Source organism: Pungitius pungitius, chromosome 5 (assembly GCF_949316345.1).
Source record: "Pungitius pungitius chromosome 5, fPunPun2.1, whole genome shotgun sequence".
In the NCBI taxonomy this organism is placed as follows: Eukaryota; Metazoa; Chordata; class Actinopteri; order Perciformes; family Gasterosteidae; genus Pungitius; species Pungitius pungitius.
Genome location: NC_084904.1, coordinates 8,074,369 through 8,092,626, shown reverse-complemented (window position 1 = coordinate 8,092,626; position 18,258 = coordinate 8,074,369). Strand labels below are relative to the sequence as shown.

The window sequence follows — 18,258 nt, the reverse complement described above, 5'->3', positions numbered from 1 at the left end:
TGAGGCACTGTGTGTAGCATTGACATAAGTGCATTTTTAAGGTAGATTACTTTGTTACATTATGGCCTGTTTTCAAGGTTTACCTTCCAACCTCATGTTTTGGACTTACAAAACCTAAACACTTCTGGCAGCAATACGTTTCCAAAGTTGAAAAATTAAGTCAAAAGTGGTTTGTATTTTATGGTATGTCGAGAGCATTTAAATGCATTAATTTCTTTGTGATTACGACATCTGTAACTTAACATAAAATACATCTCTGATCTTCGTTTCCAAATACCTTTCAACAAACATATCCAATGAAGAAGCGAGACCATTTGTCAGAAGTGGGATTTGAACCCACGCCTCCAGGGGAGACTGCGACCTTAACGCAGCGCCTTAGACCACTCGGCCATCCTCACTTGAAAATGATGTAAGGCATTGAAATTATAATAAATACCAGGATGTCCTTTATTGACTGTTGGTGAATTCCTTATCTTTTCTACAACACAGCATAAAATATCAGATGTGATATAGTGCCGTGCTGGAGCGTCATTTCTTGAGGCACTGTGTGTAGCATTGACATAAGTGCATTTTTAAGGTAGATTACTTTGTTACATTATGGCCTGTTTTCAAGGTTTACCTTCCAACCTCATGTTTTGGACTTACAAAACCTAAACACTTCTGGCAGCAATACGTTTCCAAAGTTGAAAAATTAAGTCAAAAGTGGTTTGTATTTTATGGTATGTCGAGAGCATTTAAATGCATTAATTTCTTTGTGATTACAACATCTGTAACTTAACATAAAATCCATCTCTGATCTTCGTTTCCAAATACCTTTCAACAAACAACATATCCAACGAAGAAGCGAGACCATTTGTCAGAAGTGGGATTTGAACCCACGCCTCCAGGGGAGACTGCGACCTTAACGCAGCGCCTTAGACCACTCGGCCATCCTGACTTAAAAATGATGTAAGGCATTGAAATTATAATAAATACCAGGATGTCCTTTATTGACTATGTTGGTGAATTCCTTATCTTTTGTACAACACAGCATGAAATATCAGATGTGATATAGTGCCGTGCTGGAGCGTCATTTCTTGAGGCACTGTGTGTAGCATTGACATAAGTGCATTTTTAAGGTAGATTACTTTGTTACATTATGGCCTTTTTTCCAGGTTTACCTTCCAACGTCATTTTTTGGACTTACAAAACCTAAACACTTCTGGCAGCAATACGTTTCCAAAGTTGAAAAATTAAGTCAAAAGTGGTTTGTATTTTATGGTATGTCGAGAGCATTTAAATGCATTAATTTCTTTGTGATTACAACATCTGTAACTTAACATAAAATCCATCTCTGATCTTCGTTTCCAAATACCTTTCAACAAACAACATATCCAACGAAGAAGCGAGACCATTTGTCAGAAGTGGGATTTGAACCCACGCCTCCAGGGGAGACTGCGACCTTAACGCAGCGCCTTAGACCACTCGGCCATCCTGACTTGAAAATGATGTAAGGCATAGAAATTATAATAAATACCAGGATGTCCTTTATTGACTATGTTGTTGAATTCCGCATCTTTTGTACAACACAGCATGAAATATCAGATGTGATATAGTGCCGTGCTGGAGCGTCATTTCTTGAGGCACTGTGTGTAGCATTGACATAAGTGCATTTTTAAGGTAGATTACTTTGTTACATTATGGCCTGTTTTCAAGGTTTACCTTCCAACCTCATGTTTTGGACTTACAAAACCTAAACACTTCTGGCAGCAATACGTTTCCAAAGTTGAAAAATTAAGTCAAAAGTGGTTTGTATTTTATGGTATGTCGAGAGCATTTAAATGCATTAATTTCTTTGTGATTACGACATCTGTAACTTAACATAAAATCCATCTCTGATCTTCGTTTCCAAATACCTTTCAACAAACATATCCAATGAAGAAGCGAGACCATTTGTCAGAAGTGGGATTTGAACCCACGCCTCCAGGGGAGACTGCGACCTTAACGCAGCGCCTTAGACCACTCGGCCATCCTCACTTGAAAATGATGTAAGGCATTGAAATTATAATAAATACCAGGATGTCCTTTATTGACTGTTGGTGAATTCCTTATCTTTTCTACAACACAGCATGAAATATCAGATGTGATATAGTGCCGTGCTGGAGCGTCATTTCTTGAGGCACTGTGTGTAGCATTGACATAAGTGCATTTTTAAGGTAGATTACTTTGTAACATTATGGCCTGTTTTCAAGGTTTACCTTCCAACCTCATGTTTTGGACTTACAAAACCTAAACACTTCTGGCAGCAATACGTTTCCAAAGTTGAAAAATTAAGTCAAAAGTGGTTTGTATTTTATGGTATGTCGAGAGCATTTAAATGCATTAATTTCTTTGTGATTACAACATCTGTAACTTAACATAAAATCCATCTCTGATCTTCGTTTCCAAATACCTTTCAACAAACAACATATCCAACGAAGAAGCGAGACCATTTGTCAGAAGTGGGATTTGAACCCACGCCTCCAGGGGAGACTGCGACCTTAACGCAGCGCCTTAGACCACTCGGCCATCCTGACTTGAAAATGATGTAAGGCATAGAAATTATAATAAATACCAGGATGTCCTTTATTGACTATGTTGTTGAATTCCGCATCTTTTGTACAACACAGCATGAAATATCAGATGTGATATAGTGCCGTGCTGGAGCGTCATTTCTTGAGGCACTGTGTGTAGCATTGACATAAGTGCATTTTTAAGGTAGATTACTTTGTTACATTATGGCCTTTTTTCCAGGTTTACCTTCCAACGTCATTTTTTGGACTTACAAAACCTAAACACTTCTGGCAGCAATACGTTTCCAAAGTTGAAAAATTAAGTCAAAAGTGGTTTGTATTTTATGGTATGTCGAGAGCATTTAAATGCATTAATTTCTTTGTGATTACAACATCTGTAACTTAACATAAAATCCATCTCTGATCTTCGTTTCCAAATACCTTTCAACAAACATATCCAATGAAGAAGCGAGACCATTTGTCAGAAGTGGGATTTGAACCCACGCCTCCAGGGGAGACTGCGACCTTAACGCAGCGCCTTAGACCACTCGGCCATCCTGACTTGAAAATGATGTAAGGCATTGAAATTATAATAAATACCAGGATGTCCTTTATTGACTATGTTGGTGAATTCCGCATCTTTTGTACAACACAGCATGAAATATCAGATGTGATATAGTGCCGTGCTGGAGCGTCATTTCTTGAGGCACTGTGTGTAGCATTGACATAAGTGCATTTTTAAGGTAGATTACTTTGTTACATTATGGCCTGTTTTCAAGGTTTACCTTCCAACCTCATGTTTTGGACTTACAAAACCTAAACACTTCTGGCAGCAATACGTTTCCAAAGTTGAAAAATTAAGTCAAAAGTGGTTTGTATTTTATGGTATGTCGAGAGCATTTAAATGCATTAATTTCTTTGTGATTACAACTTCTGTAACTTAACATAAAATCCATCTCTGATCTTCGTTTCCAAATACCTTTCAACAAACATATCCAACGAAGAAGCGAGACCATTTGTCAGAAGTGGGATTTGAACCCACGCCTCCAGGGGAGACTGCGACCTTAACGCAGCGCCTTAGACCACTCGGCCATCCTGACTTAAAATCGATGTAAGGCATTGAAATTATAATAAATACCAGGATGTCCTTTATTGACTATGTTGGTGAATTCCGCATATTTTGTACAACACAGCATGAAATATCAGATGTGATATAGTGCCGTGCTGGAGCGTCATTTCTTGAGGCACTGTGTGTAGCATTGACATAAGTGCATTTTTAAGGTAGATTACTTTGTTACATTATGGCCTGTTTTCAAGGTTTACCTTCCAACCTCATGTTTTGGACTTACAAAACCTAAACACTTCTGGCAGCAATACGTTTCCAAAGTTGAAAAATTAAGTCAAAAGTGGTTTGTATTTTATGGTATGTCGAGAGCATTTAAATGCATTAATTTCTTTGTGATTACAACATCTGTAACTTAACATAAAATCCATCTCTGATCTTCATTTCCAAATACCTTTCAACAAACAACATATCCAACGAAGAAGCGAGACCATTTGTCAGAAGTGGGATTTGAACCCACGCCTCCAGGGGAGACTGCGACCTTAACGCAGCGCCTTAGACCACTCGGCCATCCTGACTTGAAAATGATGTAAGGCATAGAAATTATAATAAATACCAGGATGTCCTTTATTGACTATGTTGTTGAATTCCGCATCTTTTGTACAACACAGCATGAAATATCAGATGTGATATAGTGCCGTGCTGGAGCGTCATTTCTTGAGGCACTGTGTGTAGCATTGACATAAGTGCATTTTTAAGGTAGATTACTTTGTTACATTATGGCCTTTTTTCCAGGTTTACCTTCCAACGTCATTTTTTGGACTTACAAAACCTAAACACTTCTGGCAGCAATACGTTTCCAAAGTTGAAAAATTAAGTCAAAAGTGGTTTGTATTTTATGGTATGTCGAGAGCATTTAAATGCATTAATTTCTTTGTGATTACAACATCTGTAACTTAACATAAAATCCATCTCTGATCTTCGTTTCCAAATACCTTTCAACAAACATATCCAATGAAGAAGCGAGACCATTTGTCAGAAGTGGGATTTGAACCCACGCCTCCAGGGGAGACTGCGACCTTAACGCAGCGCCTTAGACCACTCGGCCATCCTGACTTAAAATCGATGTAAGGCATTGAAATTATAATAAATACCAGGATGTCCTTTATTGACTATGTTGGTGAATTCCGCATATTTTGTACAACACAGCATGAAATATCAGATGTGATATAGTGCCGTGCTGGAGCGTCATTTCTTGAGGCACTGTGTGTAGCATTGACATAAGTGCATTTTTAAGGTAGATTACTTTGTTACATTATGGCCTGTTTTCAAGGTTTACCTTCCAACCTCATGTTTTGGACTTACAAAACCTAAACACTTCTGGCAGCAATACGTTTCCAAAGTTGAAAAATTAAGTCAAAAGTGGTTTGTATTTTATGGTATGTCGAGAGCATTTAAATGCATTAATTTCTTTGTGATTACAACATCTGTAACTTAACATAAAATCCATCTCTGATCTTCATTTCCAAATACCTTTCAACAAACAACATATCCAACGAAGAAGCGAGACCATTTGTCAGAAGTGGGATTTGAACCCACGCCTCCAGGGAAGACTGCGACCTTAACGCAGCGCCTTAGACCACTCGGCCATCCTGACTTGAAAATGATGTAAGGCATTGAAATTATAATAAATACCAGGATGTCCTTTATTGACTATGTTGTTGAATTCCTTATCTTTTGTACAACACAGCATGAAATATCAGATGTGATATAGTGCCGTGCTGGAGCGTCATTTCTTGAGGCACTGTGTGTAGCATTGACATAAGTGCATTTTTAAGGTAGATTACTTTGTTACATTATGGCCTTTTTTCAAGGTTTACCTTCCAACGTCATTTTTTGGACTTACAAAACCTAAACACTTCTGGCAGCAATACGTTTCCAAAGTTGAAAAATTAAGTCAAAAGTGGTTTGTATTTTATGGTATGTCGAGAGCATTTAAATGCATTAATTTCTTTGTGATTACAACTTCTGTAACTTAACATAAAATCCATCTCTGATCTTCGTTTCCAAATACCTTTCAACAAACATATCCAACGAAGAAGCGAGACCATTTGTCAGAAGTGGGATTTGAACCCACGCCTCCAGGGGAGACTGCGACCTTAACGCAGCGCCTTAGACCACTCGGCCATCCTGACTTGAAAATGATGTAAGGCATAGAAATTATAATAAATACCAGGATGTCCTTTATTGACTATGTTGTTGAATTCCGCATCTTTTGTACAACACAGCATGAAATATCAGATGTGATATAGTGCCGTGCTGGAGCGTCATTTCTTGAGGCACTGTGTGTAGCATTGACATAAGTGCATTTTTAAGGTAGATTACTTTGTAACATTATGGCCTGTTTTCAAGGTTTACCTTCCAACCTCATGTTTTGGACTTACAAAACCTAAACACTTCTGGCAGCAATACGTTTCCAAAGTTGAAAAATTAAGTCAAAAGTGGTTTGTATTTTATGGTATGTCGAGAGCATTTAAATGCATTAATTTCTTTGTGATTACAACATCTGTAACTTAACATAAAATCCATCTCTGATCTTCGTTTCCAAATACCTTTCAACAAACAACATATCCAACGAAGAAGCGAGACCATTTGTCAGAAGTGGGATTTGAACCCACGCCTCCAGGGGAGACTGCGACCTTAACGCAGCGCCTTAGACCACTCGGCCATCCTGACTTGAAAATGATGTAAGGCATAGAAATTATAATAAATACCAGGATGTCCTTTATTGACTATGTTGTTGAATTCCGCATCTTTTGTACAACACAGCATGAAATATCAGATGTGATATAGTGCCGTGCTGGAGCGTCATTTCTTGAGGCACTGTGTGTAGCATTGACATAAGTGCATTTTTAAGGTAGATTACTTTGTTACATTATGGCCTGTTTTCAAGGTTTACCTTCCAACCTCATGTTTTGGACTTACAAAACCTAAACACTTCTGGCAGCAATACGTTTCCAAAGTTGAAAAATTAAGTCAAAAGTGGTTTGTATTTTATGGTATGTCGAGAGCATTTAAATGCATTAATTTCTTTGTGATTACGACATCTGTAACTTAACATAAAATACATCTCTGATCTTCGTTTCCAAATACCTTTCAACAAACATATCCAATGAAGAAGCGAGACCATTTGTCAGAAGTGGGATTTGAACCCACGCCTCCAGGGGAGACTGCGACCTTAACGCAGCGCCTTAGACCACTCGGCCATCCTCACTTGAAAATGATGTAAGGCATTGAAATTATAATAAATACCAGGATGTCCTTTATTGACTGTTGGTGAATTCCTTATCTTTTCTACAACACAGCATGAAATATCAGATGTGATATAGTGCCGTGCTGGAGCGTCATTTCTTGAGGCACTGTGTGTAGCATTGACATAAGTGCATTTTTAAGGTAGATTACTTTGTTACATTATGGCCTTTTTTCAAGGTTTACCTTCCAACGTCATTTTTTGGACTTATAAAACCTAAACACTTCTGGCAGCAATACGTTTCCAAAGTTGAAAAATTAAGTCAAAAGTGGTTTGTATTTTATGGTATGTCGAGAGCATTTAAATGCATTAATTTCTTTGTGATTACAACTTCTGTAACTTAACATAAAATCCATCTCTGATCTTCGTTTCCAAATACCTTTCAACAAACATATCCAACGAAGAAGCGAGACCATTTGTCAGAAGTGGGATTTGAACCCACGCCTCCAGGGGAGACTGCGACCTTAACGCAGCGCCTTAGACCACTCGGCCATCCTGACTTGAAAATGATGTAAGGCATTGAAATTATAATAAATACCAGGATGTCCTTTATTGACTATGTTGTTGAATTCCGCATCTTTTGTACAACACAGCATGAAATATCAGATGTGATATAGTGCCGTGCTGGAGCGTCATTTCTTGAGGCACTGTGTGTAGCATTGACATAAGTGCATTTTTAAGGTAGATTACTTTGTAACATTATGGCCTGTTTTCAAGGTTTACCTTCCAACCTCATGTTTTGGACTTACAAAACCTAAACACTTCTGGCAGCAATACGTTTCCAAAGTTGAAAAATTAAGTCAAAAGTGGTTTGTATTTTATGGTATGTCGAGAGCATTTAAATGCATTAATTTCTTTGTGATTACAACATCTGTAACTTAACATAAAATCCATCTCTGATCTTCGTTTCCAAATACCTTTCAACAAACAACATATCCAACGAAGAAGCGAGACCATTTGTCAGAAGTGGGATTTGAACCCACGCCTCCAGGGGAGACTGCGACCTTAACGCAGCGCCTTAGACCACTCGGCCATCCTGACTTGAAAATGATGTAAGGCATAGAAATTATAATAAATACCAGGATGTCCTTTATTGACTATGTTGTTGAATTCCGCATCTTTTGTACAACACAGCATGAAATATCAGATGTGATATAGTGCCGTGCTGGAGCGTCATTTCTTGAGGCACTGTGTGTAGCATTGACATAAGTGCATTTTTAAGGTAGATTACTTTGTTACATTATGGCCTGTTTTCAAGGTTTACCTTCCAACCTCATGTTTTGGACTTACAAAACCTAAACACTTCTGGCAGCAATACGTTTCCAAAGTTGAAAAATTAAGTCAAAAGTGGTTTGTATTTTATGGTATGTCGAGAGCATTTAAATGCATTAATTTCTTTGTGATTACGACATCTGTAACTTAACATAAAATACATCTCTGATCTTCGTTTCCAAATACCTTTCAACAAACATATCCAATGAAGAAGCGAGACCATTTGTCAGAAGTGGGATTTGAACCCACGCCTCCAGGGGAGACTGCGACCTTAACGCAGCGCCTTAGACCACTCGGCCATCCTCACTTGAAAATGATGTAAGGCATTGAAATTATAATAAATACCAGGATGTCCTTTATTGACTGTTGGTGAATTCCTTATCTTTTCTACAACACAGCATGAAATATCAGATGTGATATAGTGCCGTGCTGGAGCGTCATTTCTTGAGGCACTGTGTGTAGCATTGACATAAGTGCATTTTTAAGGTAGATTACTTTGTTACATTATGGCCTTTTTTCAAGGTTTACCTTCCAACGTCATTTTTTGGACTTATAAAACCTAAACACTTCTGGCAGCAATACGTTTCCAAAGTTGAAAAATTAAGTCAAAAGTGGTTTGTATTTTATGGTATGTCGAGAGCATTTAAATGCATTAATTTCTTTGTGATTACAACTTCTGTAACTTAACATAAAATCCATCTCTGATCTTCGTTTCCAAATACCTTTCAACAAACATATCCAACGAAGAAGCGAGACCATTTGTCAGAAGTGGGATTTGAACCCACGCCTCCAGGGGAGACTGCGACCTTAACGCAGCGCCTTAGACCACTCGGCCATCCTGACTTGAAAATGATGTAAGGCATTGAAATTATAATAAATACCAGGATGTCCTTTATTGACTATGTTGTTGAATTCCGCATCTTTTGTACAACACAGCATGAAATATCAGATGTGATATAGTGCCGTGCTGGAGCGTCATTTCTTGAGGCACTGTGTGTAGCATTGACATAAGTGCATTTTTAAGGTAGATTACTTTGTAACATTATGGCCTGTTTTCAAGGTTTACCTTCCAACCTCATGTTTTGGACTTACAAAACCTAAACACTTCTGGCAGCAATACGTTTCCAAAGTTGAAAAATTAAGTCAAAAGTGGTTTGTATTTTATGGTATGTCGAGAGCATTTAAATGCATTAATTTCTTTGTGATTACAACATCTGTAACTTAACATAAAATCCATCTCTGATCTTCGTTTCCAAATACCTTTCAACAAACAACATATCCAACGAAGAAGCGAGACCATTTGTCAGAAGTGGGATTTGAACCCACGCCTCCAGGGGAGACTGCGACCTTAACGCAGCGCCTTAGACCACTCGGCCATCCTGACTTGAAAATGATGTAAGGCATAGAAATTATAATAAATACCAGGATGTCCTTTATTGACTATGTTGTTGAATTCCGCATCTTTTGTACAACACAGCATGAAATATCAGATGTGATATAGTGCCGTGCTGGAGCGTCATTTCTTGAGGCACTGTGTGTAGCATTGACATAAGTGCATTTTTAAGGTAGATTACTTTGTTACATTATGGCCTGTTTTCAAGGTTTACCTTCCAACCTCATGTTTTGGACTTACAAAACCTAAACACTTCTGGCAGCAATACGTTTCCAAAGTTGAAAAATTAAGTCAAAAGTGGTTTGTATTTTATGGTATGTCGAGAGCATTTAAATGCATTAATTTCTTTGTGATTACGACATCTGTAACTTAACATAAAATACATCTCTGATCTTCGTTTCCAAATACCTTTCAACAAACATATCCAATGAAGAAGCGAGACCATTTGTCAGAAGTGGGATTTGAACCCACGCCTCCAGGGGAGACTGCGACCTTAACGCAGCGCCTTAGACCACTCGGCCATCCTCACTTGAAAATGATGTAAGGCATTGAAATTATAATAAATACCAGGATGTCCTTTATTGACTGTTGGTGAATTCCTTATCTTTTCTACAACACAGCATAAAATATCAGATGTGATATAGTGCCGTGCTGGAGCGTCATTTCTTGAGGCACTGTGTGTAGCATTGACATAAGTGCATTTTTAAGGTAGATTACTTTGTTACATTATGGCCTTTTTTCAAGGTTTACCTTCCAACGTCATTTTTTGGACTTACAAAACCTAAACACTTCTGGCAGCAATACGTTTCCAAAGTTGAAAAATTAAGTCAAAAGTGGTTTGTATTTTATGGTATGTCGAGAGCATTTAAATGCATTAATTTCTTTGTGATTACAACTTCTGTAACTTAACATAAAATCCATCTCTGATCTTCGTTTCCAAATACCTTTCAACAAACATATCCAACGAAGAAGCGAGACCATTTGTCAGAAGTGGGATTTGAACCCACGCCTCCAGGGGAGACTGCGACCTTAACGCAGCGCCTTAGACCACTCGGCCATCCTGACTTGAAAATGATGTAAGGCATTGAAATTATAATAAATACCAGGATGTCCTTTATTGACTATGTTGTTGAATTCCGCATCTTTTGTACAACACAGCATGAAATATCAGATGTGATATAGTGCCGTGCTGGAGCGTCATTTCTTGAGGCACTGTGTGTAGCATTGACATAAGTGCATTTTTAAGGTAGATTACTTTGTTACATTATGGCCTGTTTTCAAGGTTTACCTTCCAACCTCATGTTTTGGACTTACAAAACCTAAACACTTCTGGCAGCAATACGTTTCCAAAGTTGAAAAATTAAGTCAAAAGTGGTTTGTATTTTATGGTATGTCGAGAGCATTTAAATGCATTAATTTCTTTGTGATTACAACATCTGTAACTTAACATAAAATCCATCTCTGATCTTCGTTTCCAAATACCTTTCAACAAACAACATATCCAACGAAGAAGCGAGACCATTTGTCAGAAGTGGGATTTGAACCCACGCCTCCAGGGGAGACTGCGACCTTAACGCAGCGCCTTAGACCACTCGGCCATCCTGACTTAAAAATGATGTAAGGCATTGAAATTATAATAAATACCAGGATGTCCTTTATTGACTATGTTGGTGAATTCCTTATCTTTTGTACAACACAGCATGAAATATCAGATGTGATATAGTGCCGTGCTGGAGCGTCATTTCTTGAGGCACTGTGTGTAGCATTGACATAAGTGCATTTTTAAGGTAGATTACTTTGTTACATTATGGCCTTTTTTCCAGGTTTACCTTCCAACGTCATTTTTTGGACTTACAAAACCTAAACACTTCTGGCAGCAATACGTTTCCAAAGTTGAAAAATTAAGTCAAAAGTGGTTTGTATTTTATGGTATGTCGAGAGCATTTAAATGCATTAATTTCTTTGTGATTACAACATCTGTAACTTAACATAAAATCCATCTCTGATCTTCGTTTCCAAATACCTTTCAACAAACAACATATCCAACGAAGAAGCGAGACCATTTGTCAGAAGTGGGATTTGAACCCACGCCTCCAGGGGAGACTGCGACCTTAACGCAGCGCCTTAGACCACTCGGCCATCCTGACTTGAAAATGATGTAAGGCATAGAAATTATAATAAATACCAGGATGTCCTTTATTGACTATGTTGTTGAATTCCGCATCTTTTGTACAACACAGCATGAAATATCAGATGTGATATAGTGCCGTGCTGGAGCGTCATTTCTTGAGGCACTGTGTGTAGCATTGACATAAGTGCATTTTTAAGGTAGATTACTTTGTTACATTATGGCCTGTTTTCAAGGTTTACCTTCCAACCTCATGTTTTGGACTTACAAAACCTAAACACTTCTGGCAGCAATACGTTTCCAAAGTTGAAAAATTAAGTCAAAAGTGGTTTGTATTTTATGGTATGTCGAGAGCATTTAAATGCATTAATTTCTTTGTGATTACGACATCTGTAACTTAACATAAAATCCATCTCTGATCTTCGTTTCCAAATACCTTTCAACAAACATATCCAATGAAGAAGCGAGACCATTTGTCAGAAGTGGGATTTGAACCCACGCCTCCAGGGGAGACTGCGACCTTAACGCAGCGCCTTAGACCACTCGGCCATCCTCACTTGAAAATGATGTAAGGCATTGAAATTATAATAAATACCAGGATGTCCTTTATTGACTGTTGGTGAATTCCTTATCTTTTCTACAACACAGCATGAAATATCAGATGTGATATAGTGCCGTGCTGGAGCGTCATTTCTTGAGGCACTGTGTGTAGCATTGACATAAGTGCATTTTTAAGGTAGATTACTTTGTAACATTATGGCCTGTTTTCAAGGTTTACCTTCCAACCTCATGTTTTGGACTTACAAAACCTAAACACTTCTGGCAGCAATACGTTTCCAAAGTTGAAAAATTAAGTCAAAAGTGGTTTGTATTTTATGGTATGTCGAGAGCATTTAAATGCATTAATTTCTTTGTGATTACAACATCTGTAACTTAACATAAAATCCATCTCTGATCTTCGTTTCCAAATACCTTTCAACAAACAACATATCCAACGAAGAAGCGAGACCATTTGTCAGAAGTGGGATTTGAACCCACGCCTCCAGGGGAGACTGCGACCTTAACGCAGCGCCTTAGACCACTCGGCCATCCTGACTTGAAAATGATGTAAGGCATAGAAATTATAATAAATACCAGGATGTCCTTTATTGACTATGTTGTTGAATTCCGCATCTTTTGTACAACACAGCATGAAATATCAGATGTGATATAGTGCCGTGCTGGAGCGTCATTTCTTGAGGCACTGTGTGTAGCATTGACATAAGTGCATTTTTAAGGTAGATTACTTTGTTACATTATGGCCTTTTTTCCAGGTTTACCTTCCAACGTCATTTTTTGGACTTACAAAACCTAAACACTTCTGGCAGCAATACGTTTCCAAAGTTGAAAAATTAAGTCAAAAGTGGTTTGTATTTTATGGTATGTCGAGAGCATTTAAATGCATTAATTTCTTTGTGATTACAACATCTGTAACTTAACATAAAATCCATCTCTGATCTTCGTTTCCAAATACCTTTCAACAAACATATCCAATGAAGAAGCGAGACCATTTGTCAGAAGTGGGATTTGAACCCACGCCTCCAGGGGAGACTGCGACCTTAACGCAGCGCCTTAGACCACTCGGCCATCCTGACTTGAAAATGATGTAAGGCATTGAAATTATAATAAATACCAGGATGTCCTTTATTGACTATGTTGGTGAATTCCGCATCTTTTGTACAACACAGCATGAAATATCAGATGTGATATAGTGCCGTGCTGGAGCGTCATTTCTTGAGGCACTGTGTGTAGCATTGACATAAGTGCATTTTTAAGGTAGATTACTTTGTTACATTATGGCCTGTTTTCAAGGTTTACCTTCCAACCTCATGTTTTGGACTTACAAAACCTAAACACTTCTGGCAGCAATACGTTTCCAAAGTTGAAAAATTAAGTCAAAAGTGGTTTGTATTTTATGGTATGTCGAGAGCATTTAAATGCATTAATTTCTTTGTGATTACAACTTCTGTAACTTAACATAAAATCCATCTCTGATCTTCGTTTCCAAATACCTTTCAACAAACATATCCAACGAAGAAGCGAGACCATTTGTCAGAAGTGGGATTTGAACCCACGCCTCCAGGGGAGACTGCGACCTTAACGCAGCGCCTTAGACCACTCGGCCATCCTGACTTGAAAATGATGTAAGGCATTGAAATTATAATAAATACCAGGATGTCCTTTATTGACTATGTTGTTGAATTCCTTATCTTTTGTACAACACAGCATGAAATATCAGATGTGATATAGTGCCGTGCTGGAGCGTCATTTCTTGAGGCACTGTGTGTAGCATTGACATAAGTGCATTTTTAAGGTAGATTACTTTGTTACATTATGGCCTTTTTTCAAGGTTTACCTTCCAACGTCATTTTTTGGACTTACAAAACCTAAACACTTCTGGCAGCAATACGTTTCCAAAGTTGAAAAATTAAGTCAAAAGTGGTTTGTATTTTATGGTATGTCGAGAGCATTTAAATGCATTAATTTCTTTGTGATTACAACTTCTGTAACTTAACATAAAATCCATCTCTGATCTTCGTTTCCAAATACCTTTCAACAAACATATCCAACGAAGAAGCGAGACCATTTGTCAGAAGTGGGATTTGAACCCACGCCTCCAGGGGAGACTGCGACCTTAACGCAGCGCCTTAGACCACTCGGCCATCCTGACTTGAAAATGATGTAAGGCATAGAAATTATAATAAATACCAGGATGTCCTTTATTGACTATGTTGTTGAATTCCGCATCTTTTGTACAACACAGCATGAAATATCAGATGTGATATAGTGCCGTGCTGGAGCGTCATTTCTTGAGGCACTGTGTGTAGCATTGACATAAGTGCATTTTTAAGGTAGATTACTTTGTAACATTATGGCCTGTTTTCAAGGTTTACCTTCCAACCTCATGTTTTGGACTTACAAAACCTAAACACTTCTGGCAGCAATACGTTTCCAAAGTTGAAAAATTAAGTCAAAAGTGGTTTGTATTTTATGGTATGTCGAGAGCATTTAAATGCATTAATTTCTTTGTGATTACAACATCTGTAACTTAACATAAAATCCATCTCTGATCTTCGTTTCCAAATACCTTTCAACAAACAACATATCCAACGAAGAAGCGAGACCATTTGTCAGAAGTGGGATTTGAACCCACGCCTCCAGGGGAGACTGCGACCTTAACGCAGCGCCTTAGACCACTCGGCCATCCTGACTTGAAAATGATGTAAGGCATAGAAATTATAATAAATACCAGGATGTCCTTTATTGACTATGTTGTTGAATTCCGCATCTTTTGTACAACACAGCATGAAATATCAGATGTGATATAGTGCCGTGCTGGAGCGTCATTTCTTGAGGCACTGTGTGTAGCATTGACATAAGTGCATTTTTAAGGTAGATTACTTTGTTACATTATGGCCTGTTTTCAAGGTTTACCTTCCAACCTCATGTTTTGGACTTACAAAACCTAAACACTTCTGGCAGCAATACGTTTCCAAAGTTGAAAAATTAAGTCAAAAGTGGTTTGTATTTTATGGTATGTCGAGAGCATTTAAATGCATTAATTTCTTTGTGATTACGACATCTGTAACTTAACATAAAATACATCTCTGATCTTCGTTTCCAAATACCTTTCAACAAACATATCCAATGAAGAAGCGAGACCATTTGTCAGAAGTGGGATTTGAACCCACGCCTCCAGGGGAGACTGCGACCTTAACGCAGCGCCTTAGACCACTCGGCCATCCTCACTTGAAAATGATGTAAGGCATTGAAATTATAATAAATACCAGGATGTCCTTTATTGACTGTTGGTGAATTCCTTATCTTTTCTACAACACAGCATGAAATATCAGATGTGATATAGTGCCGTGCTGGAGCGTCATTTCTTGAGGCACTGTGTGTAGCATTGACATAAGTGCATTTTTAAGGTAGATTACTTTGTTACATTATGGCCTTTTTTCAAGGTTTACCTTCCAACGTCATTTTTTGGACTTACAAAACCTAAACACTTCTGGCAGCAATACGTTTCCAAAGTTGAAAAATTAAGTCAAAAGTGGTTTGTATTTTATGGTATGTCGAGAGCATTTAAATGCATTAATTTCTTTGTGATTACAACTTCTGTAACTTAACATAAAATCCATCTCTGATCTTCGTTTCCAAATACCTTTCAACAAACATATCCAACGAAGAAGCGAGACCATTTGTCAGAAGTGGGATTTGAACCCACGCCTCCAGGGGAGACTGCGACCTTAACGCAGCGCCTTAGACCACTCGGCCATCCTGACTTGAAAATGATGTAAGGCATTGAAATTATAATAAATACCAGGATGTCCTTTATTGACTATGTTGTTGAATTCCGCATCTTTTGTACAACACAGCATGAAATATCAGATGTGATATAGTGCCGTGCTGAAGCGTCATTTCTTGAGGCACTGTGTGTAGCATTGACATAAGTGCATTTTTAAGGTAGATTACTTTGTTACATTATGGCCTGTTTTCAAGGTTTACCTTCCAACCTCATGTTTTGGACTTACAAAACCTAAACACTTCTGGCAGCAATACGTTTCCAAAGTTGAAAAATTAAGTCAAAAGTGGTTTGTATTTTATGGTATGTCGAGAGCATTTAAATGCATTAATTTCTTTGTGATTACAACATCTGTAACTTAACATAAAATCCATCTCTGATCTTCGTTTCCAAATACCTTTCAACAAACAACATATCCAACGAAGAAGCGAGACCATTTGTCAGAAGTGGGATTTGAACCCACGCCTCCAGGGGAGACTGCGACCTTAACGCAGCGCCTTAGACCACTCGGCCATCCTGACTTGAAAATGATGTAAGGCATTGAAATTATAATAAATACCAGGATGTCCTTTATTGACTATGTTGGTGAATTCCTTATCTTTTGTACAACACAGCATGAAATATCAGATGTGATATAGTGCCGTGCTGGAGCGTCATTTCTTGAGGCACTGTGTGTAGCATTGACATAAGTGCATTTTTAAGGTAGATTACTTTGTTACATTATGGCCTTTTTTCAAGGTTTACCTTCCAACGTCATTTTTTGGACTTACAAAACCTAAACACTTCTGGCAGCAATACGTTTCCAAAGTTGAAAAATTAAGTCAAAAGTGGTTTGTATTTTATGGTATGTCGAGAGCATTTAAATGCATTAATTTCTTTGTGATTACAACTTCTGTAACTTAACATAAAATCCATCTCTGATCTTCGTTTCCAAATACCTTTCAACAAACATATCCAACGAAGAAGCGAGACCATTTGTCAGAAGTGGGATTTGAACCCACGCCTCCAGGGGAGACTGCGACCTTAACGCAGCGCCTTAGACCACTCGGCCATCCTGACTTGAAAATGATGTAAGGCATAGAAATTATAATAAATACCAGGATGTCCTTTATTGACTATGTTGTTGAATTCCGCATCTTTTGTACAACACAGCATGAAATATCAGATGTGATATAGTGCCGTGCTGGAGCGTCATTTCTTGAGGCACTGTGTGTAGCATTGACATAAGTGCATTTTTAAGGTAGATTACTTTGTAACATTATGGCCTGTTTTCAAGGTTTACCTTCCAACCTCATGTTTTGGACTTACAAAACCTAAACACTTCTGGCAGCAATACGTTTCCAAAGTTGAAAAATTAAGTCAAAAGTGGTTTGTATTTTATGGTATGTCGAGAGCATTTAAATGCATTAATTTCTTTGTGATTACAACATCTGTAACTTAACATAAAATCCATCTCTGATCTTCGTTTCCAAATACCTTTCAACAAACAACATATCCAACGAAGAAGCGAGACCATTTGTCAGAAGTGGGATTTGAACCCACGCCTCCAGGGGAGACTGCGACCTTAACGCAGCGCCTTAGACCACTCGGCCATCCTGACTTGAAAATGATGTAAGGCATAGAAATTATAATAAATACCAGGATGTCCTTTATTGACTATGTTGTTGAATTCCGCATCTTTTGTACAACACAGCATGAAATATCAGATGTGATATAGTGCCGTGCTGGAGCGTCATTTCTTGAGGCACTGTGTGTAGCATTGACATAAGTGCATTTTTAAGGTAGATTACTTTGTTACATTATGGCCTGTTTTCAAGGTTTACCTTCCAACCTCATGTTTTGGACTTACAAAACCTAAACACTTCTGGCAGCAATACGTTTCCAAAGTTGAAAAATTAAGTCAAAAGTGGTTTGTATTTTATGGTATGTCGAGAGCATTTAAATGCATTAATTTCTTTGTGATTACGACATCTGTAACTTAACATAAAATCCATCTCTGATCTTCGTTTCCAAATACCTTTCAACAAACATATCCAATGAAGAAGCGAGACCATTTGTCAGAAGTGGGATTTGAACCCACGCCTCCAGGGGAGACTGCGACCTTAACGCAGCGCCTTAGACCACTCGGCCATCCTCACTTGAAAATGATGTAAGGCATTGAAATTATAATAAATACCAGGATGTCCTTTATTGACTGTTGGTGAATTCCTTATCTT

At 38.0% G+C, this 18,258-nt stretch overlaps 34 non-coding genes across 34 annotated transcripts; all 34 read right to left on the bottom strand.

The window, feature by feature from the left end:
- Positions 1-315: 315 nt before the first annotated feature.
- On the bottom strand, positions 316-398 carry trnal-aag (transfer RNA leucine (anticodon AAG)). Its single transcript has one exon. It is a non-coding gene; the product is annotated as a tRNA-Leu (tRNA).
- A 456-nt stretch (positions 399-854) lies between these two features.
- On the bottom strand, positions 855-937 carry trnal-aag (transfer RNA leucine (anticodon AAG)). Its single transcript has one exon. It is a non-coding gene; the product is annotated as a tRNA-Leu (tRNA).
- A 458-nt stretch (positions 938-1,395) lies between these two features.
- trnal-aag (transfer RNA leucine (anticodon AAG)) lies at positions 1,396-1,478 on the bottom strand. Its single transcript has one exon. It is a non-coding gene; the product is annotated as a tRNA-Leu (tRNA).
- Positions 1,479-1,933: 455 nt separating this feature from the next.
- trnal-aag (transfer RNA leucine (anticodon AAG)) lies at positions 1,934-2,016 on the bottom strand. The gene has a single exon. It is a non-coding gene; the product is annotated as a tRNA-Leu (tRNA).
- A 456-nt stretch (positions 2,017-2,472) lies between these two features.
- Positions 2,473-2,555, bottom strand: trnal-aag (transfer RNA leucine (anticodon AAG)). The gene has a single exon. It is a non-coding gene; the product is annotated as a tRNA-Leu (tRNA).
- Positions 2,556-3,010: 455 nt separating this feature from the next.
- Positions 3,011-3,093, bottom strand: trnal-aag (transfer RNA leucine (anticodon AAG)). The gene has a single exon. It is a non-coding gene; the product is annotated as a tRNA-Leu (tRNA).
- Positions 3,094-3,548: 455 nt separating this feature from the next.
- On the bottom strand, positions 3,549-3,631 carry trnal-aag (transfer RNA leucine (anticodon AAG)). Its single transcript has one exon. It is a non-coding gene; the product is annotated as a tRNA-Leu (tRNA).
- A 458-nt stretch (positions 3,632-4,089) lies between these two features.
- Positions 4,090-4,172, bottom strand: trnal-aag (transfer RNA leucine (anticodon AAG)). Its single transcript has one exon. It is a non-coding gene; the product is annotated as a tRNA-Leu (tRNA).
- A 455-nt stretch (positions 4,173-4,627) lies between these two features.
- On the bottom strand, positions 4,628-4,710 carry trnal-aag (transfer RNA leucine (anticodon AAG)). Its single transcript has one exon. It is a non-coding gene; the product is annotated as a tRNA-Leu (tRNA).
- Positions 4,711-5,168: 458 nt separating this feature from the next.
- Positions 5,169-5,251, bottom strand: trnal-aag (transfer RNA leucine (anticodon AAG)). Its single transcript has one exon. It is a non-coding gene; the product is annotated as a tRNA-Leu (tRNA).
- Positions 5,252-5,706: 455 nt separating this feature from the next.
- Positions 5,707-5,789, bottom strand: trnal-aag (transfer RNA leucine (anticodon AAG)). Its single transcript has one exon. It is a non-coding gene; the product is annotated as a tRNA-Leu (tRNA).
- Positions 5,790-6,247: 458 nt separating this feature from the next.
- Positions 6,248-6,330, bottom strand: trnal-aag (transfer RNA leucine (anticodon AAG)). The gene has a single exon. It is a non-coding gene; the product is annotated as a tRNA-Leu (tRNA).
- A 455-nt stretch (positions 6,331-6,785) lies between these two features.
- On the bottom strand, positions 6,786-6,868 carry trnal-aag (transfer RNA leucine (anticodon AAG)). Its single transcript has one exon. It is a non-coding gene; the product is annotated as a tRNA-Leu (tRNA).
- A 453-nt stretch (positions 6,869-7,321) lies between these two features.
- trnal-aag (transfer RNA leucine (anticodon AAG)) lies at positions 7,322-7,404 on the bottom strand. The gene has a single exon. It is a non-coding gene; the product is annotated as a tRNA-Leu (tRNA).
- A 458-nt stretch (positions 7,405-7,862) lies between these two features.
- trnal-aag (transfer RNA leucine (anticodon AAG)) lies at positions 7,863-7,945 on the bottom strand. The gene has a single exon. It is a non-coding gene; the product is annotated as a tRNA-Leu (tRNA).
- Positions 7,946-8,400: 455 nt separating this feature from the next.
- Positions 8,401-8,483, bottom strand: trnal-aag (transfer RNA leucine (anticodon AAG)). Its single transcript has one exon. It is a non-coding gene; the product is annotated as a tRNA-Leu (tRNA).
- A 453-nt stretch (positions 8,484-8,936) lies between these two features.
- On the bottom strand, positions 8,937-9,019 carry trnal-aag (transfer RNA leucine (anticodon AAG)). The gene has a single exon. It is a non-coding gene; the product is annotated as a tRNA-Leu (tRNA).
- Positions 9,020-9,477: 458 nt separating this feature from the next.
- Positions 9,478-9,560, bottom strand: trnal-aag (transfer RNA leucine (anticodon AAG)). The gene has a single exon. It is a non-coding gene; the product is annotated as a tRNA-Leu (tRNA).
- Positions 9,561-10,015: 455 nt separating this feature from the next.
- trnal-aag (transfer RNA leucine (anticodon AAG)) lies at positions 10,016-10,098 on the bottom strand. Its single transcript has one exon. It is a non-coding gene; the product is annotated as a tRNA-Leu (tRNA).
- Positions 10,099-10,551: 453 nt separating this feature from the next.
- On the bottom strand, positions 10,552-10,634 carry trnal-aag (transfer RNA leucine (anticodon AAG)). Its single transcript has one exon. It is a non-coding gene; the product is annotated as a tRNA-Leu (tRNA).
- A 458-nt stretch (positions 10,635-11,092) lies between these two features.
- On the bottom strand, positions 11,093-11,175 carry trnal-aag (transfer RNA leucine (anticodon AAG)). The gene has a single exon. It is a non-coding gene; the product is annotated as a tRNA-Leu (tRNA).
- Positions 11,176-11,633: 458 nt separating this feature from the next.
- Positions 11,634-11,716, bottom strand: trnal-aag (transfer RNA leucine (anticodon AAG)). Its single transcript has one exon. It is a non-coding gene; the product is annotated as a tRNA-Leu (tRNA).
- Positions 11,717-12,171: 455 nt separating this feature from the next.
- Positions 12,172-12,254, bottom strand: trnal-aag (transfer RNA leucine (anticodon AAG)). Its single transcript has one exon. It is a non-coding gene; the product is annotated as a tRNA-Leu (tRNA).
- Positions 12,255-12,710: 456 nt separating this feature from the next.
- trnal-aag (transfer RNA leucine (anticodon AAG)) lies at positions 12,711-12,793 on the bottom strand. Its single transcript has one exon. It is a non-coding gene; the product is annotated as a tRNA-Leu (tRNA).
- Positions 12,794-13,248: 455 nt separating this feature from the next.
- Positions 13,249-13,331, bottom strand: trnal-aag (transfer RNA leucine (anticodon AAG)). Its single transcript has one exon. It is a non-coding gene; the product is annotated as a tRNA-Leu (tRNA).
- A 455-nt stretch (positions 13,332-13,786) lies between these two features.
- On the bottom strand, positions 13,787-13,869 carry trnal-aag (transfer RNA leucine (anticodon AAG)). Its single transcript has one exon. It is a non-coding gene; the product is annotated as a tRNA-Leu (tRNA).
- A 455-nt stretch (positions 13,870-14,324) lies between these two features.
- trnal-aag (transfer RNA leucine (anticodon AAG)) lies at positions 14,325-14,407 on the bottom strand. Its single transcript has one exon. It is a non-coding gene; the product is annotated as a tRNA-Leu (tRNA).
- A 458-nt stretch (positions 14,408-14,865) lies between these two features.
- trnal-aag (transfer RNA leucine (anticodon AAG)) lies at positions 14,866-14,948 on the bottom strand. The gene has a single exon. It is a non-coding gene; the product is annotated as a tRNA-Leu (tRNA).
- Positions 14,949-15,403: 455 nt separating this feature from the next.
- On the bottom strand, positions 15,404-15,486 carry trnal-aag (transfer RNA leucine (anticodon AAG)). Its single transcript has one exon. It is a non-coding gene; the product is annotated as a tRNA-Leu (tRNA).
- A 453-nt stretch (positions 15,487-15,939) lies between these two features.
- trnal-aag (transfer RNA leucine (anticodon AAG)) lies at positions 15,940-16,022 on the bottom strand. The gene has a single exon. It is a non-coding gene; the product is annotated as a tRNA-Leu (tRNA).
- A 458-nt stretch (positions 16,023-16,480) lies between these two features.
- Positions 16,481-16,563, bottom strand: trnal-aag (transfer RNA leucine (anticodon AAG)). The gene has a single exon. It is a non-coding gene; the product is annotated as a tRNA-Leu (tRNA).
- A 455-nt stretch (positions 16,564-17,018) lies between these two features.
- On the bottom strand, positions 17,019-17,101 carry trnal-aag (transfer RNA leucine (anticodon AAG)). Its single transcript has one exon. It is a non-coding gene; the product is annotated as a tRNA-Leu (tRNA).
- Positions 17,102-17,559: 458 nt separating this feature from the next.
- trnal-aag (transfer RNA leucine (anticodon AAG)) lies at positions 17,560-17,642 on the bottom strand. Its single transcript has one exon. It is a non-coding gene; the product is annotated as a tRNA-Leu (tRNA).
- Positions 17,643-18,097: 455 nt separating this feature from the next.
- trnal-aag (transfer RNA leucine (anticodon AAG)) lies at positions 18,098-18,180 on the bottom strand. Its single transcript has one exon. It is a non-coding gene; the product is annotated as a tRNA-Leu (tRNA).
- Between the last annotated feature and the right edge of the window lie 78 nt (positions 18,181-18,258).